The sequence below is a fragment of the Hemiscyllium ocellatum genome, chromosome 37 (genome assembly GCF_020745735.1).
Source record: "Hemiscyllium ocellatum isolate sHemOce1 chromosome 37, sHemOce1.pat.X.cur, whole genome shotgun sequence".
NCBI lineage: Eukaryota > Metazoa > Chordata > Chondrichthyes > Orectolobiformes > Hemiscylliidae > Hemiscyllium > Hemiscyllium ocellatum.
The window spans coordinates 26892266-26911530 of NC_083437.1; the positions used below are offsets into that span (position 1 = coordinate 26892266).

At 40.8% G+C, this 19265-nt stretch overlaps 1 protein-coding gene across 7 annotated transcripts in view; it reads left to right on the forward strand.

Annotated features, from left to right (window-relative positions):
* The window catches only part of zgc:154075 (uncharacterized protein LOC556929 homolog), a 270435-nt gene that overhangs the window by 20423 nt on the left and 230747 nt on the right, over positions 1-19265 (forward strand). The window lies entirely within an intron of this gene.

Sequence of the window (19265 nt, forward strand, 5' to 3'; positions counted from 1 at the left end):
GATAAAACAGTACCAGTTTCTTCAGCCTCACTTCATTCAAATATGTACGTTAAGTGGATTGGTTCTGCAGTGTCCAGGGCTATGCCGGTTGAACTGGTTAGCCATGGTATAAACAACATGTGGGATTATGGGAATGAGGTGTATTGCTTGTCAGAGGGTTAGTTCAGACTCGATGGGCCAAATTACCTTTTTCTGCACTGTAAGGATTTTGTTTCTAAGTTGAAATCCCATAATTAGCCTATTTTTGGTTATACTGTTTACATCTCGGTGAATTATGTACATATTGCCTCCTCTATTGCAAACTGACTATTTGGGAGACTATAGTGCACACCCAGCAGTGTGACTGCCCCCTTTTTTATTCGTAAACTCTGCCCTCAAAGCCTCATTTGAAGACTGTGCCAAGATATCAGCCCACCTTATTGCAGTAACTGACTTGATAATTAGTAGTGTGATATCACTTCCTCTTTTACATTCTCCCTGTCCTGTTATAAAGTCATGGAGTCATACAGCACAGAAACAGACCTTTCAGTCCAATCAATGCACACCAATTGTAATCCCAAACTAAACTAGTCTCACCTCTCTGCTCCTGGTCCATATCCCGTAAACTTTTCTTATTCACATACCTATCCAAATGTCTTTTAAACACTGTAATTGTACTCACATCCACCATTTCATCAGGGAGTTAATTCCACATGTGAGCCACCCTCTGTGTAAAAAGAATTGACCCTCATGTCTTTTTTCAAATTTCTCTCCTCTCTCCTTAAAAATATGTCCCCTAATCTTGAAATCCCCCATCCTAGGGAAAAACAACTACTATTAACTCTATCTATAATTCTCATTATAAACTTCTGTCAAGTTGCCTGTGAACCTCCAATACTCCAGTGAAAAAAGACTCAGTCTATCCAGCCTTCCTTTATAACTCAAATCTTTCATACCTGGCAACAATCTCTTCTGAACCCTCTCCAGCTTAATAATATCCTTCCTACAACTGAGTGATCAGAACTGCTCACTATTCCAGAAGAGGCCCCAATGTCATGTACAACCTCAACATGACTTCCCCAACTGTCATCATGTATCCTGGAATGATGAGTCACTAGTCCTGTCCCTCCCTCAGTCATATTTATTTGATAGCAACTATGTCACAATTCCACACGTCTTTCCACCCCCGAACTCGTCTGTTTTATCTATAATACTCCTAACATTAAAATAGACACCTCACCTTAATCCCTTGAAAGTTACAATAGTTGAACTCCTTCTGCCTTTGTTCCTTTTCTAAAGCATGCTGTGTTTCTGTTGTACTAATGTGTCACCTCCCACTGCTGAATTAGTTTTTAAATTCCTCCCTATAGCCGTAGCAAACACACCCGCCAGAATGTTGGTCCCATCTGGTTCAGGTTCAGACAGATCTGCTTGTACAGGACCCATTTTTCCCAGAAACTGTCCCAGTGATCCAGAAATCTCAAACCCTCCCACCTGCAGTAATTCTTGAACTACATATTTATATGCCCTATTTTCCTATTTCTATACTTGCTGGAACATGGCACCAGAAATAATCCAGAGATTACAACCTTTGAGGTCCTGTTTGTTAGTCTACAGCCTCACTCCCAAAATTCTTTGGTGTAGGACCTCATTGCTCATTCTACCTATATTGTTAATACCAATATTTACCATGACCTAAGTTTTACACCTTCCTCTTGAGAATGCTCTGCAACAGCTCAGTGATGTCCTTGACCCTAGTATCAAGGAGGCATCACATCAACCCAGAGTCACAACTGCAGCTGCAGAAGCACCTGTTTGTTCCGGGCTGAAAATGTGTTGCTGGAAAAGCGCAGCAGGTCAGGCAGCATCCAAGGAACAGAAAATTCAATGTTTCGGGCAAAAGCCCTTCATCAGGAATGAGGAAAGTGTCAAGGGCTTATGCCCGAAACGTCAAATTTCCTGTTCCTTGGATGCTGCCTGATCTCTAAGCTTTTCCAGCAACACATTTTCAGCTCTGATCTCCAGCATCTGCAGACCTCACTTTTTCCACCTGTTTGTTCCCCAAACTAACAAATCCCCTGCTGTCTACTTCCTCTCCTCCAGTGCAGTCCAGTTGCTGGGGGTGCCAGAAGTTTGGGTCTGTCTGCACTCCCTTGAGGAACCAGCACCCTCATCTTCCAAAATGGAAAACTGTTGTTTGTTTGTGTTTTTTTAATTCACTCACGGGATATCAATGTTTCTAGGTGGGTAGCATTTATCGCCTGACCATTTGTGAGCGGGAGCCCAGGGGATTTCTGCACTACCTGCCTGATTCTGTTTGACTGCCTGGTGATCCCCCTTGATCTCCCATTTGGCCATCTTGCTAAACATGTTATCCGCATAAATCTCAGCCGCACAGTTGCTGCTTGACCTCCAAAAAACAGAGCTGAAGTTTCTGCATTTGGAGCACTTTTTGCACATATGGTCACCAAGGACACTGGTAGGGTCCATAACTTCTCACATATGACCAGTCACACATTTCACACAGCTGAACTCACCTACCATGACCTAACCTTGAACTGACTTTGTCTTAGTGCTTAATTTTCTAATTATTTAATATTAGACTTATTCCTGTTACCATAACTTTAGTGTCCTTTTCTTACTCTGACTTTTACTTAACCCTGGTGCTTCTCAGTCAATCCCTTGGTAATGTACCAGCCTTGGTCTTGTCTTGTCCCCACTGATCTGCAAAAGTTGTCACGAAAACAAGGCAGCAGAAGAAAAGAAAAGCCTTCCTCTCCCCTTCACTAAACTGCAACACATACCAAACTCCCATGCTCAACTCAATGCGAATTGCACCCTGACATTTGACACTCCAGGATCCAAATAGCCATAGATGGATTGCCATAGAGTTGGATTTGTCAGTTTGCAACTGGTTTGTTGGTAGCCAAATTCATTGAAACATAAAAATAGGAGCTGGAGTAGGTGATTCAGCCCTTCAGCTATCAGTATGATCTTGGGTAATCATCCTGTTTTCCTCATACCCTTTGATTCCTTTTGCTTCAAGAACTATATCTATCTCCTTCTTGAACACATGCAATATTTTGGCCTCAACTGCTTTCTGTGGCAACAAATTCCACAGGCTCCTCACTGAGTGAAGAAATTCCTCCTCATCTTACTTGTAAATGGTCTATCCTATATCCTTAGCCTGTGACCTCCTGGTTCTGAACTCCCCCGTCATTGGAAACATCCTTCCTGCCTTTTAAAATGTCTAGTTTTTAAAAACATTTTACAGGTTTCTGGGGATTTTAAGACTAGGAGGCACTTTTTTAAGGTGAGAGGAGAGAGATTTTAAAAAAGACATGAGGCAAATTTTGTTCAGAGGTATGGGATGATGAACTTGCTGAGAAAGTGGTGGATGCGGGTGGAATTCCAATGTTTCAAAGACATTTAGAAGATACATGAATAGGAAAGGTTTGGAGAGATAGGGACCAGGAGCTGGCAGGTGGGATTAATTTTGTTTGGGATTATGTTTGGAATGGATTGCTTGGACTAAAAGGTCTGTTTCCGTGCTGTATAACTCTGACTCTCTAGGACTTTCTAATGATTGCTGAGATTTATAGACAGGTGAAACGGCATCTCTAGGCTATCATTTCAGATTCTTGATAGCTGCTAGATAAAGGATTTTTGTCCATCTGATTCAAATTGAAGCCAAGGTCACAGAAAAACATCAATTGTTCTCACCAGCAAATGATGAAACCAACATTTTCATTGATAAACTGGGTTGTAAGATAAGAAAATTTTGGATCATAGGAATACTGGGCAAAAATCAACCACTGAACTGAAGCTTTACTCAAAAAAAAAGTGTCAGTTTGTGTATGGTGTTGATACCAATGTACATATCCTGTGACATTTTTTGAAATAGAAAATGGTGCTAGTTTAAGCAATGGTCAATTTACGTATTTCCACACCTGAAATGTTAACTGTATTTTCTCTCTGCAGATGTTGCCAGACCTGCTGAGTTTCTTCAGCACTGTTTTGTTTGAGACTTCATGCATCCATAGATATTTGTGTTTATATTAATCAATTTACATCTGTCCTGGCTTGGTTATTCAGAAACCTCTGTTAAATTTGCTAACACTTTCATTTTGAACTTTTAAAAAATCATAAGTTGCGTCTAGTTGATATTTGTGTACATATAGCTACTTTTAAATTCTAGGATCTACATTCTCAGAGATTGACAAAACATAACAATGATAGGAAAAATTCTGTTTCCTGAATTACTGTGACTACACTTCAAAAAGTACTTCAATGGCAACAAAGTGCTTTCAGTAATATGAAAAGCACTATCCAAATACAAGCCTAAATATTTAGTTGGTACTGTCTTAAGATGCTTCTTGTAATTAATTAACTGCATAGGTCCATCAAAACCAATAAAGAATTCTTATAACCCAATTTACAATCCATTTACAATTTTATATGGGCTAGGACAAAGTAGCAGGATGAATGAGGTAAGATGCATGGCATAGTTTAAATGTTCATATGCAGGCCTTCACTTGACCAAAGGAGTCACAATTTTCCCCAGAGTCAATTGTTGAAAAGTTCCTGCATCACAGAGAGCAATTAAACTCAGGAAGTTTTGGGTTATTTACACTTCATTAGTTACATTCAGGAATCCTGAATAATTCAAATTTCACTCCAGTTACACTTGGCTTGTTTGTATAGACAACAGAACATCCAGGGCTTTAGCAGAACCGGAAGTTGCATAATTCAACTCAACCCACAACCAATGCACTATCAATATTCTAAAGAACAACATAAACAATAAATTGAGAAATTTAGGTGATTTTAAACATGTTGATAACAAGTAGGAGTAAGAGTAGACCATTCCACACTTTTGAACCTACATTGCTGTGCAGCATAATCACAACTAATCCTATAACTCAACATAAACACCTGCATCTCCCCAACACCCTTCCCCCATATGACTTGACACCTTTAGTTTTCTGTAATTGCTATCATTTAATTATGGTTTTGCAAAAATGCAGGTCTTGAAATTATGCTATTGAGGTACCATAAGATTTTGTCAGTTAATGCTATCATTAAGTTTGTCGATGAAGACAAAGAATTTTTAAAAAGCATTTAAAGTGTTAAGCATTAATATACTATCATCTTACTCTGTAATTTCAATATAGAAATTGAAATTTGTCAATTTGTTTGACTAAATAGAAAAAGATTGAACAATTAAATATCAGTTTTAACTGCAGATTAGCTACTTGTAAAAAATGTCTTCTAATTTGCCTATTTTTAACAGAAGTTTTTCAGTAGAATCATAGAGATGTGTTACATGAAACAGACCCTTTGATTCAACTCGCCCATGCCAAACACACATCCTAAATTAATCTAGTCCCATTTGCAAGCATTGGCCCATATCCCTCTGAATCCTTCCTATTCATATACCCATCCAGGTGCCTTTTTAAATTTGTAATTGTACCAGCCTCCTCCACTTCCTCTGGCTGCATATTCCATACATGTACTGCCCTCTGCATGAAAGAGTTGCCCCTTTTATTGGCTTTAAATCTTCCCCTTCTCACCTTAAACCCATGCCCTCTAGTTTTGGACTACTCCACCTCGGGGAAAAGACCTTGTCTATTTTCCCTATCATCCCTCTCTCAATTTTATAAACCCCTCAGTCTGCAATTCTCTGGGAAAAATAGCCCCAATCTATTTAGCCTTTCCCTGAAACTCATAGTCATACAGCACGCAAACAGACCTTTCAGTCCAACTCATCCATGCTGACCATATTTTCCAAACTAAACTAGTCCCATTTACCTGCACTTGGCCCATATTCCTCTCAGGTAAAAACAATGACTGCAGATGCTGGAAACCAGATTCTGGATTAGTTGTGCTGGAAGAGCACAGAGTTCAGGCAGCATCCAAGGTGCAGCGAAATCGACGTTTCGGGTAAAAGACCTTCATCAGGAATAAAGGCTGTGAGCCTCACTGCCTTTATTCCTGATGAAGGGCTTTTGCCCAAAATGTCGATTTCGCTGCACCTTGGATGCTGCCTGAACTGCTGTGCTCTTCCAGCACCACTAATCCATATTCCTCTGAACCTTTTCTATTCATATACCTATCCAAATATCTTGTTACATGTTGCAACTGTTACCTGCATCTACTATTTCCTTTGACAGTTCCTTCTACATATGAACCACCCGCAATGGTCCTGCCCACACCTGGAATCATGTGATCATCCTCAACTCTGCTGCCTGTGTCTCACACCAAGTCCCCTTCATTCATCACTCTGGTCTTCACTGACAGTCCTTACATTTGCCTTTTCACTGACAGACGTTGACTCCTGGACAAGCACTGCCTCAAATTTAAATTTAACATCCTTTTTATAAACTCTCTCTGTCGCGTACAGTCACACAATCGTTTGAGGGACCTGGACTCTGATCATTCTGGCTACTTTAGCCTCCCAGATTTTAATTATTCCAACAGTGGTGGCCATGCCTGTGTGTATAGAGCTCTGAAATGCCTTTCCCAAAGGCCTCCACTTTGCTCTGATCAGATTAAAGATACTTGTTTAAAAACTACCTTTTCATTTAAAAAACCTCTCCTAATGTCACCTTCTCTAACTCAGTGTCAAATGTTTCTTCATGAAACTTCTCAATCATTTTAGGATATTTTCTCAATTTTTGAGATGTATAAAATTATAGGGGTGCACGGTAAACTGGAAGAAAATTATCCCCTTGATAAAGAGATCAATGACTAGGGGCATAGGTTTAAGGCAAGGGGTAGGAGATTTAGAGTAGATGCCAGGAATGTTTCTTTTATATCAACAAGTAGGTGGTGGGAATCTGGACCTCACTACCTGTAAGGATGGTACAGGCAGAACCTCATAATATTTACGTAGTATTAAGACTGGGCTAATGGTAGGCTACTTGGTAGTGTGGATGAGCAGAGGGATCTTGGTGTCTATGTACACAGATCTCTGAAAGTTGCCACCCAGGTAAATAGTGCTGTGAGGAAGGCATATGGTGTACTGGGCTTTATTGGCAGAGGAATTGAGTTCCGGAGTCCTGAGGTCATGTTGCAGTTGTATAAGACTCTGGTGAGGCCTCATTTGGAGTATTGTGTGCAGTTTTGGTCGCCATACTATAGGAAGGATGTGGAAGCTTTAGAACGAGTGCAGAGGAGGTTTACCAGGATGTTGCCTGGAATGGTAGGAAGATCGTATGAGGAAAGGCTGAGGCACTTGGGGCTGTTCTCATTGGAGAAGAGAAGGTTTAGGGGAGATCTGATAGAAGTGTATAAGATGATTAGGGGTTTAGATAGGGTAGATACTAAGAACCTTTTACCGCTAATGGAGTCAGGTGTTACTAGGGGACATAGCTTTAAATTAAGGGGTGGTAGGTATAGGACAGATGTTAGGGGTAGATTCTTCACACAGCGGGTTGTGAGTTCATGGAATGCCCTGCCCGTATCAGTGGTGAACTCTCCTTCTTTATGTTCATTTAAGCGGGCATTGGATAGGCATTTGGAAGTTATTGGGCTAGTATAGGTTAGGTAGGACTCGGTCGGCGCAACATCGAGGGCCGAAGGGCCTGTACTGCGCTGTATCCTTCTATGTTCTATGTTCTATGTGCACTTGTGATGCCAAAGCATACAAGGCTAGGAGCAAGTGCTGGACATGGAAATAGAGTAGGTAAGTGTATGCTTTACAGTCAGTTCACCGGAACACTCATTTAGTCTGTGTCAGATTGGGAAGCCTTTAAAAATTCAGTAGCAGACAACAAAAAAAAAAGTAATGTGTGGGGATGAGCTAGCTAGCAATATGAAAGAAGATGGCAAGACTTTTTAAAAAAAATATAAAAGTTGAGAGAGGCAATAGACATAGGACCACTGCAAAATGAGGCTGGAGAAACAGAAATGGTTAATAAAGAATTAACGGAGGAACTCGAGTATTTTGCAATCTTCAAATGGAAGACACCAATAGCATTTCAGAACTTCAAGACAGAAGGTAGAGTTGACTGTAGTGGCCATCACTAAGGAGGTGGTGCTGGGAAAGCTGCAAGGTCTGAAGGTGTGTAAATCACCCAGATCAGATGGGCTACATCCCAGAGTTCTAAAGGAGATAACTGAGGAAATTGTGGAGGTGTTCGTGGTGAACATTTAGGAATCACTAGAGTCAGGGAGGGTCCCAGAGGATTGGTGAATAGCTAATGTAACGCCATTTTTATTTAGAGAGAGGCAGAAGATGGGAAACTATAAGCCAGTTAGCCTGACCTCGCTTGTTAGTAAAATTTTAGAGTCCATTATTAAGCATGAGATTGTGGACGTCTTGGAGGTGCACGGTAAAATAGGGCTGAGTCAGCTTGGTTTTGTCAAGGGTGGTCATTTTTGACAAATGTATTAGAATTCCTTGAGGAGGTAATGAGCAATTTAGACAAAAGAAAGCCAGTGGACATGACCTATTTGGATTTCCAAAAAGCCTTTGACAAGGAGCTACACAGGATGCTGCCAAATAGGGTAAGAGCCCATGGTGTTAGGAGTACATATGGGCAGGCACAGAAGATTGGCTGACTGGAGAATATACAGAGTCAGGATACAGGGTTATTTTCAGTATGGCAGCCAGTAACTAGTGAAGTTCTGCAGAAGTCCATATTGAGACCACAACAATTTATTTTGGAGAATGGGCAAAGGAGTGGCAGAGGAATACACTGTTGAACAGTGTGAGGTTAGGTATGTTGGTAGGAAGATTAGGGGCATAGACTATTTTCTAAATGGTGAAGGTTTTTAGAAATCTGAAGCACAAGGAAATCAGGAGTCCTAGTTCAGGATTCTCTTCAGGTTAATGTGCAGTTTCAGGTGGTTACTACAAAGGCAATTGCAAGTTAGCATTCATTTCAAGAAGGCTAGATTACAAGTGCAAGTATGTCTGACTGAGGATGTACAAATCTTGGAGATAGTAAGGACTGCAGGTGCTGGGAGTCAGTTGATAAAATGTGGAGCTGGAATACTTTCATCAGGGTCCAGACCCAAAAGGTTGACTTTCCTGCTCCTCCGATATTGTCTGATCTGCTGTGTTTTTCCAGCTGTATAAGACTTGGTCAGACTGCATTTGGGATACTGAGATCTGTTTTGGGCCCATATCTCAAGAAGAATGTGCTGACCATGAAGGGATTCCAGAGGGGTTTTACAAGAATGATCGTGATTTTGGAGAAGATTTGTAGCTTGGGTTGTGGATCATGTTGTAAGCTTGATCACTAAGCCAGCAGATCCATTCCCAGATGCTTCATCACCATGCTAGGCAACATCACCAGCAAGCCCCCGACGAAGCACTGGTGCCCTACCTGCCTGTCACCCGCCTACCCCTGTCTGCCGTTAAGGGCGACACCACCTCCGGCCCCCCTCTTCGAGAGGCTGGCAAACAGTGTCCAAATTGACATGCTCACCTGTATTAGTCGTACAAAAACAACGTTGACACTTTTACATTCGTCAGAATAGGCTAAGTGCAGAATAATCCACTTGCGATTTTTAAGATTTGTGGCTCAGATTGAGGTTCAGGTTGCTTAGCTGGAAGGTTTGTTTCCAGACATTGCATCACCATACTAGGTAACATGATCAGTGAGCTTCTAATGAAGTGCTGGCGTTCTGTCCTGCTTTCTATTTAACAGGCTAAGACTCATAAATAGAAAACAGGACAGAACACCAGTGCTTCACTGGAGGCTAACTGATGTTACCGAGCATGGTGACAAAACGTCTGAAAACAAACCTTCCAGCTCAGTGAACAAATTTACAACCTGTATAATCCATACCTTGATTTTACAATTTTGCATACTACTGCCATTATTAATACATTATATGAAACAAAAGATGTTTTCATGATTTTTCGGAGCAGAAAATATATCAACTGTGCTAATGCAGGGACTGGGTAACATAGATTGGAACCCTGCCTCTGCAAGAATTCACTTTTGGATTGGAACAGTTAGTTATGGAGCAAAAGAGCTAGATGCGAAAATGTCAACATATAAACGGAGAAAGTGGAAATTAGAAGGAGAAAGCATAAGTGTCTTCTCGCCAAAGCAAGTCATGGCTTAATTTTACCCATAAACCTAGACTAGACCCTAGCATGCCCTATGTGGGAACATTGAGCAGAGAAGGCACGGTGGGGGTGACAGGCGTGGTGAGGTTAAAATAATTCAAATGGTGAACTTGGGGATGGAGAGGCAGTGTAAAACTGGCACCTCTCCACGTGACCAAATACATTGTTATTACCCAGTTGTATTCTGAGAATTGTGTATTGGCTTATTCTGAGTTTCCACAGTTTGGTGATCCCAAAGCATCTATCCTTGGCATCTTTTGTATCTCACATACTTGCATCCCTTCAGTGCCATCTGATAACCCTGTCTCCCTCTCTCACCACCTTTCAACTCCTCCACTGTTTCTAAATTGTCAGATTACTTGTTCAGTTTCCAGCACTGGGTAAGCAGAATTTTCCGCCACTAAATGCTGGGAAGACGAAAGCATTGCCATTAGTTCCTGCTACGAATTCAATTCTCTAGCCGCCATTTCCAACCCTCCTCTTAGCAACAAATCGCAACTGAATTAGACTGTTCACGATCTGTGTCATCCATGTAAAATGAACAGCTGACCACAAATTCACTTCATCACGATGACCCCAACCTCCACAACGTTACTTGATTTGTCTCTGCATCAGACAATCAGCTTGCTGAAACCCTGTCTGTGCCTTGGTTACCTCTAGACAAGACTATTCCAATGCAATCCTGACACTTTCTACCCTTTGTAAACTTAAGGTTGTCCAAAAATCTACTGCTTTGTCTCCTGACAAGCACCAAATCCTATTGCCCAATCACCCCATACATGCTTTCTATGCTCACTCCTGGATAAGCAACACCACAATTGTAAAATTCTTATAGTCTCCTTCAAATTCCACAATAGCTGTGTCCCTTCCCATCTCTGTAATCTTCTTCTGTCCCATGACCCTCTAATTATGGTCCTATTAGAATGCAGAATTTTAAATCACTGCACAATTGGTTGCCATATCTTTTTAGCTATCAAATTCCATAATTCCCTCCTTAACTTCACCCCATAACCTTCTCTGCTTCTATTTCTTTGACACTTCTCAAAACCTACTTTTTCTACCAAATTTTTGGCTGCACTAAATTTTATTTTGTAATGTTCCTGAAACAGAACTGGTCTTTATATTACATTAATGTGCATGACACTCAGATTGTATTTCTCTTATTTTAGTATATTTAATAAAAGAAGTTGTTGATATTGCTGGTGAATAGAAGACCGTTTTAAGTTTGTCCAAATTTAATTTTCATTGACGTCAATAGGAATGCAAAAAGGTCTGCTGATCCATTATCACTTAGTGTGGCCTACTATCACAGATTACAAAAAAATGACCATACATATCTCAATATATTTCACAACTGGTTTAAAAAAGTGAACAACCCAAAAGCAGCTGCTATAATCATATGACTGGACAATAGTCTTCCAGATTGATATGCTGCTGTGGCTCAGTTGGTTAAAGTGCCTGCCAGGTAAACAGGAGATCCAGGGTTCAAAAGTGTACCTTAAGTTGACAGTGGAGAAGGTGAGGACTGCAGATGCTGGAGATCAGAGCTGAAAATGATTCTCCTGCTCTTTGGATGCTGCCTGACCTGCTGCGCTTTTCCAGCAACACATTTTCAGCTTAAGTTGACAGTGCCTCATTTAATCTTTCACAAAAAAAATGCACATGTTGTGGATCCAACCTGGTGATGTAAAAGGAGACAACTGGATATGCTTCCTGTGCTTGACCTAAGCCTGTTATTATTCCATGCTCCCACTCTAGTTGCCCAAGCTTTCCCCCCAACAGGAAAGTTATTTCTTGGGGCGGCACGGTGGCTCAGTGGTTAGCATCACAGCGCCAGGGAACCAGGTTCAATCGCAGCCTTCGGCGACTGTCTGTGTGGAGTTTGCACATTTTGTATATGTCTGTGTGGGTTTCCTCCTGAGTGCTTTGGTTTCCTACCACAGTTCAACTGTATATAGGTTAGATTGTGTCCAGGGATGTGTAACTTGAGTGGATTAGCCATGAGGAGTGCAGGGTTACAATCTGGTTAGGATGCTCTTCCAACAGTCAATGTTGGACCAAATGGCTTGTTTCCACGCTGGGGATTCTATGGTGAAGAAACATCTGTAAAATCAACATCCAGGTACTTCCTGTTGGGTCTGGGACAGTTTTCTCTCTAATTTCCCTCTATGCCACCTCCAAGATCTATGCACAGCAAGAACTTCTGGAATCAGTAGTCAATGCTGTGATCAGCGTATAATCATTGTGCATCGAACCTAGGAACACGCTGCTGGACAGTTTATAGGGAAAGTTCATCTGGAATGCCAAGGTTGTGTTATAACCTGCCACAGTGATAGCTGTCTCAAAGAAAAGATCTTCACACAAGAGAATTACAAGTTGCACACATCCTACTAGAATGCAAGTTAATGATTTTCTACTTAACCCCAGGAATGGGCTATCTGTAATGCAAGCCTTTATCTTCATGGTAATTGCTTCTCTTTTGTTAAAAAATCACAACACCAGGTTATAGTCTAATAAGTTTATTTGGAAGCACTAGCTTTTTGTGCTGTGCTCCTTCATCAGGTGGTTGTGGAGTATAAAATTGTAAGACAGAATTTAAAGCAAAAGTTCAGTGTATTGTAACTTGAGTGTGACATGAACCCATCTGTATGTGAAGATACGAGTGAGAGTGGTCATGTCTTTTTGTGGCTAGTTGATGTTCATGTATCCTGTGGCTAGTTTTGTCTGTTTGTCCAATGTAGCGTTTATTACAGTTCTTGCAAGGTATTTTGTAAATGACAATAGTTTTAGTTGTTGTCTGTATAGGGTCCTTCAAGTTCATATTAGCTGCCGTTTTAGTGTTGAAGGATTTGTGGACGACCATGATGCCAAGAGGTCTGAGTAGTCTGGCAGTCATTTCTGAGATGTCTTTGATGTAGGGGAGAGTGGCTAGGGTTTCTGGATGTATTTTGTCTGCTTGTTTGGGTTTGTTGCTGAGAAATCGGATTGTGTTCGTTGGGTACCCATTCTTTTTGAATACACTGGATAGGTGATTTTCTTCTGCTCTTCGTAGTTCCTCTGTGCTGCAGTATGTGGTGGCTCATTGAAATAATGTTCTAATGCATCTTTGTTTGTGGATGGTGGGCTGATTGCTTCTGTATTTCAATATTTGATTTGTATGTGTGGTTTTCCTGTAGACACTGGTTTGAAGTTCCCCATTGGCTGTTCGCTCTACTACGACATCTAGGAATGGCAGTTTGTTGTTGTTTTCCTCCACTTTAGTGAATTTTATGTCAGTAAGGATATTAGTGATGGACATATAAAATTCCTACAACAAATTCTATCTGGTGTGCCTCTGGGAAGGGAGTCATTTGTTTAGTAAGTTTTGTTTACTGTAACTCTAACACTAGTTTAATTCCTAGTCTTTACTGTGTTTCTTGAGCTCAGGTGGAAAAGCAGTTGGTGCAACATTCACCTGCACTAAGGATGGCAATACAGCAAGGCTTCTATACTCTGATCACTATTTATTCACTCTGCTGGGAGGTGTGTATATAGAGATATACAGTCAAACATCATTGAAACAGATCCTTCAGTCCAACTCATTTACGCTGTTTAGCCATTCCAATCGGACCTAGTTCCATTTGCCAGCATTCTGCTCATATCCCTCAAAACCCTTCCTTTTCATATACCCATCCAAATGCCTCCACCACTTCTTCTGGCAGTTCGTTCCAGACACACCCTCCTCTGTGTGAAAATGTTACCCTTAAGCCCTTTTTAAATCTTCTCCTCTCAGTTTAAATCTATGTTCTCTCATTTGGACTACCCCATCCTAGGACAAAGACCCTGGCTATTCACCCTATTCATGCCCCTTATAGAGATTATTTTTTAAATCATAAGTTCAACCCTCAGTCTCCAACCCTCCAGGGAAAAGTCTATTAAGCCTCTTCCTATCGCTCAAACCCTTCAGTCCCAAGACCATTCTTGCAAATCTTTTTTGCATCTTCTTGAGTTTTAGCAACATCCTTCCTATAAAAGACCGACCAGAATTGTATGCTGTATTCCAAAATTGGCCTTACCAATGTTGTACAGCCACAAGAATGACATCGCAACTCAGATATTCCGTGTTCTGACCAATGAAGGCAAAGTGTGTCAAACAACTGATTAGACTTAGAGACTTCTTATTCACAACCCTATTTGCCTGTGAATCCACTCTCTAGGAACTATGCACCTGCACCCCTAGGTCTGTTGGTTCAGCAACACTCCTACCCCAACCATTTACTGTATAGGTCCTAATCAACGAGGTAAAAACAATGACTGGAGATGTTGGAAACCAGATCTGGATCAGTGGTACTGGAAGAGCACAGCAGTTCAGGCAGCATCCAAAGTGCAGTGAAATCGACGTTTCGGGCAAAAGCCCTTCATCAGGAATAAAGCCCTTCGCGAAACGTTGATTTCGCTGCACTTTGGATGCTGCCTGAACTGCTGTGCTCTTCCAGCACCCCTGATCCAGAAACTGGAGAGGTCCTGCCTGGTTTGTCTTCCCAAAAAGCAACACCTCACATTTATCTAAGTTAAACTCCATCTGTCACAAGGTCCTGTTGTACTCTGAAATAATCATCTTCACTGTCCAGCATACCACCAATTTTACTAACCATACTTCCTATATTCACATCTAAATAATTCGTATAAATGACAAAAGGTAGTGGCCTCCGTACCATAGCACACCATTGGTCACAGGTCTCCAGTCCAAAAAACATCCCTCCACCAGCACCCTCTATTTCCTACCTTCAAGGCAATTTTATATCCAATTTGCTAACTCTCCCAATCCCATGTCGTCTAACCTGATTAAACAGTCTGCCATGCAGAGCCTTGGTGAACGCTTTGCTGAAATCCTGTTATGGACTAGGCTAGATCACTCAAAATATTCTTAACCAGGCAGCCTGGCCCATAACTTTACAATTTGTTTCGGTAAGTGTACAGTGAAAATTACCTGGAGTAAGTTAGCTACGTTGACTACCAGGTTTTAAAACAGACAAAAAATTATTCACAAAATTACACAATGAAACACGAAGAACAGAACTCAGTCTATCCAAACTAGATTTAATGCTGTTCTGAATATAACAACAGTCCCAATAAGCAACCACACTCAAAATACAGTAAAAATGGAACAAATGTTTACAGGTTGAAATTAGAAGAGCAGAAGGAGAAAGAGTTTAGCAACCTGTTTCCATACAGGTCACTGTTGAACTCTTCAGTAGTTCTGGACTGAACTGCTCAACTGGAGAGCTGACCACTCCCTTTGCATTATACAGGTCACTTCTAAAACATGACCACTTTGGCCTGAAGTCTCATCTGTTTACATAGAAACAAAAGGCCTCTCAAAATCCTTTTTCAACTCTGTACCAAACTAGTCATCTCTGAGCCAGGAGGGTTTTATGAAAAACATAAAACCTTGAGAAAAGGAACAGCTTTGAGGAAAAAGGGATCAGCTTTGTGACAGTCCATACAGACAACGTCTACTGCTCTACCTTCATCAATCCTTTTTGTCAACTCTTCAAAACACTCAATCAAATAAATGAGACATACCATCCCTAATCATTCCTTGCCTTTCCAAATGTGTGTAAATCCTGTCCCTCAGAATCCTCTTCAACAACTTACCCACCATTGATGTCAGGCATACCAGTCTATAGTTCCCTGGCTTTTCCTTACAGTCTTTCCTAAATATTGGCACCACATTAACCAACCTCACCTGTGGCTATTGATGATACAAATATCTCAGCAAAGGGCCCAGCCATCTCATCCCTAGCTTTCCACAAGGTTCGGGGAAACACCTAGGATAGCTGTGGCAATAGGGTTAAGGAGAATCCAAAGGGATTCTACAAATAAACTAAATAGTTACATCCTGGAGAGTATTGCTGAGCAAAAAGACCTTGGAGTGCAGGTTCATAGTTCCTTGTAGAGCTACAGGTATATTGTATAGTGAAGAAAGCATTTGGTCTGCTTGCCTTTATTGGTCAGTGCATCGAGTTTAGGAGTTGTGAGGTCATGTTGCAGCTGCGCAGGACATTGGTTCAGCCACTAATGGAGTATTGTGTTCAATTTTGGTCTCCCTCCTATAGGAAGGATGTTGTGAAACTTGAAGGGTTCAGAAAAGATTTATGAGGATGTTACCAGGGTTGGAAGTTCTGAGCTAAAGGGAGAGGCTGAATAGGCTGGTGCTATTTTCCCTGAAGCATTGGAGGCTGAGGGGTGACCTTTGTAGAGGCTTATAAAATCATGAGGGGCATGGATAGGGTAAATCGGCAAGGTCTTTTCCCTCGGATTCAGGAGTCCAAACTAGAGGGCGTAGATTTAAGGTGAGAGAGGAAAGATATAAAACGGACCTTAAGAGGCAACTTTTTCATAGAGGGCGGTACATGTATGGAATGAGCTGCCAGAGGATGTTATGGAGGCGGGTACAATTACAACATTTAAAAGGCATCTGAATAGGTATATGAATAGGAGAGATTGAGAGGGATATGGGTCAAATGCTGGCAAATGGCACACTATTTATATATAATATCTGGTTGGCATGGTTGAGACCAAAGGGTCTGTTTCCGTGCTGTTCATCTCAATGACTCTAAATGCATTAAGGGCAAAAGAGTAATTCGGGTGAGAATAGGACCTTTTTAAAGATCAGCAAGGCCGCCTATGTGTGGAACTGCAGGAGATGGGGGAGATACTAAACTGATATTTTGCATTAGTGGAGAAGGATATGGATGATTAGAAGGTGGGGAAATGAATAGTGACATCTTGAAAAATGTCCATATTACAGAGGAGGTGGTGCTAAATCCCTGGCACCTGATCAGGTGTAACCTCGAACACTGTGGGAAACTAGGGAAGTGGTTGCTGGGCCCTTGCTGACGTATTTGTATCATCGACAGTCTCCGGTGAGGTGCCATTAGACTGGAGGTTGGCTAATGTGGTGCCACTATTTAAGGAAGGTGGTAAGAAAAAGCCAGCGAATTATAGACCGGTGAGGCTGACATTGGTAGTGGGCCAGTTGTTGGAGGGAATCCTGCGGGACAGGATTTACATGTATTTGGACTGATTAGGGATAGTCAGCATGGCTGTGTGTGTGGGAAGTCATGTCTCACTAACTTAATTGAGTTTCTTGAAGGTTAGATCACATGAAATGCAGGGGTATCTAGCCATTTGGATACAAAACTACTTGGTTTGAAGGTAGAAGACAGAAGATGGTGGTGGAGGATTGTTTGTCAGAATGGAGGTCTGTGACCAGCGGTCAAGGATTGGTGCTGTGTCCAGTGCTTTTTGTCAATTGTATAACCGATTTTGACGTGAAAATAGGTGGAATGGTTAGTAAGTTTGCCAATGACGCCAAAATTGGTGTTGTGGACAGTGAAAAAGGTTATCTCAGAATACAACGGGACCTTGATCAGATGGGCTGGTGGGTTTTAATTTAGATAAATGTGAAGTGTACATTTTGGTAAGGCAAACTAAGGTAGGACTTCTACACTTAACGGTAGGGTTCTGGGGAGTATGTTTGGGTGTATGTTCATAATTTCTTGAAAGTCGTCACATGTAGCCAGGGTAATGAAGGAGGCATTCGGTACACGTGCCTTTATTGATCATTGCATGAAGTATAGGAGTTGTGAGGTCATGTTTTGTGTGTAAAGAACATTGGTTAGGTAACTTTTGGAATACTGCATTCAGTTCTGAAATCTCTGTTATGGGAATGATGTTGTGAAACTTGAAAGGGTGCAGAAAAGATTTACAAGGATTTTGTCAGGGTTTGAGGGCTTGAGATATAGGGAGAGGCTGAATAGACTGGGCTATTTTCTCTGGAGCATCAGAGGCTGAGGGGTGACCTTATAGAGGTTTATAAAATGATGAAGAGCATTGATAGGGTGAATAGCTAAGGTCGTTTCACCAGGATTATGCTCAAAATCATAAAAGAAACAATGAAACAAATTGCAATCATTTTTCTATTCTTTCTAACAGAAATATAAATTTTTGTTAATAATTTATTGTGCTGTACATATAGTAAATTTGAACTTTAAACACATAACTGAAGTGGTTAGCACAGTGTCACTAATTGTTAAAGTTCATTTTGTTTTCAACTGCTGCAGTTACATTTTTACTGTTATTTTTGTTTCTCAGTTAAGAATATTTTAATGCTTGTCTCTGATTAGTCTTACATCATTTACGATAAGTGCTATTGGAGGAAATTGTGACCAATGAGTACATATTTTTAAATTGTGAAACCAAGGGGAACGAGTAAAGTCTATTGTGCAAGACTGCACCAAATGTAAGGGCTGATAATATCGTTCTCAGCAGCGAGATAATGGTAATGCTGGTCTTTGAATGTTATGTACAGTGGAGCAATGAATTAGTCTTGTAGTCTAATTAAAATTCAACTGCTTTGCATAATATTTGTGTTCCTAGACACAGCCTATAAAATAAGGGGGGTATTATTTGCTAATAATAGTTATAAGAGAATACTGATAATGGGGATTATAGATTGCTACAAGATGAAGGAGGTGAACGGCACACTTGCAGTTTTGGAAGTCCTGTTGTTTTCGATTATAGACAGAAGGATAGCTTGATTTTCCGTGGAGACACATTTTCTTTTAAGCTGAAAATCTGGCAGTCTGCTCCTAGACTTTTCAGCCTACTCTTTGATTTGATGAAATTAAAACATAGAATAGGAGAATTAAAATTACAATGAATGAAAATGTATTTATTTGTTTGTGTTCCAATTTTTTCACCTCTGTCCTGAAACAATGCCTTCTTGATGATGTATACTTTTCAAATGTGCCAGCTATCTTCTGGCAAGTCTTTTTTGTTCATTCTTGTTGGGTGAGATTGGAAGTGAGTTTACAGGCTATTCAGAACAGAAGGAACACAGATAACATGTTGACCTGATCTTGTTTTCTCTCATATCCACAAATACAGACTTTTGAACTGTGGCCGATTTTTTTACCCCCTTTCATAATTCAATTATACTGAAGCTAATTTTGTTGTAGTCTTAGCTGTAGATCAGAGCAGATAACTTAGAGGGAATAGGACATGAGACCTTCTTTGACTTATGTAAATCTCACTAGCAGGACTGAAAAATATTTCCAGTTGAACTAAAACAGGATTTGCAATAAGAGGCCTGTGTCGTAACTATTTAAACAGGATAGTCATGGAGAAAATCAGTCTGCCTGCTGCCATTATT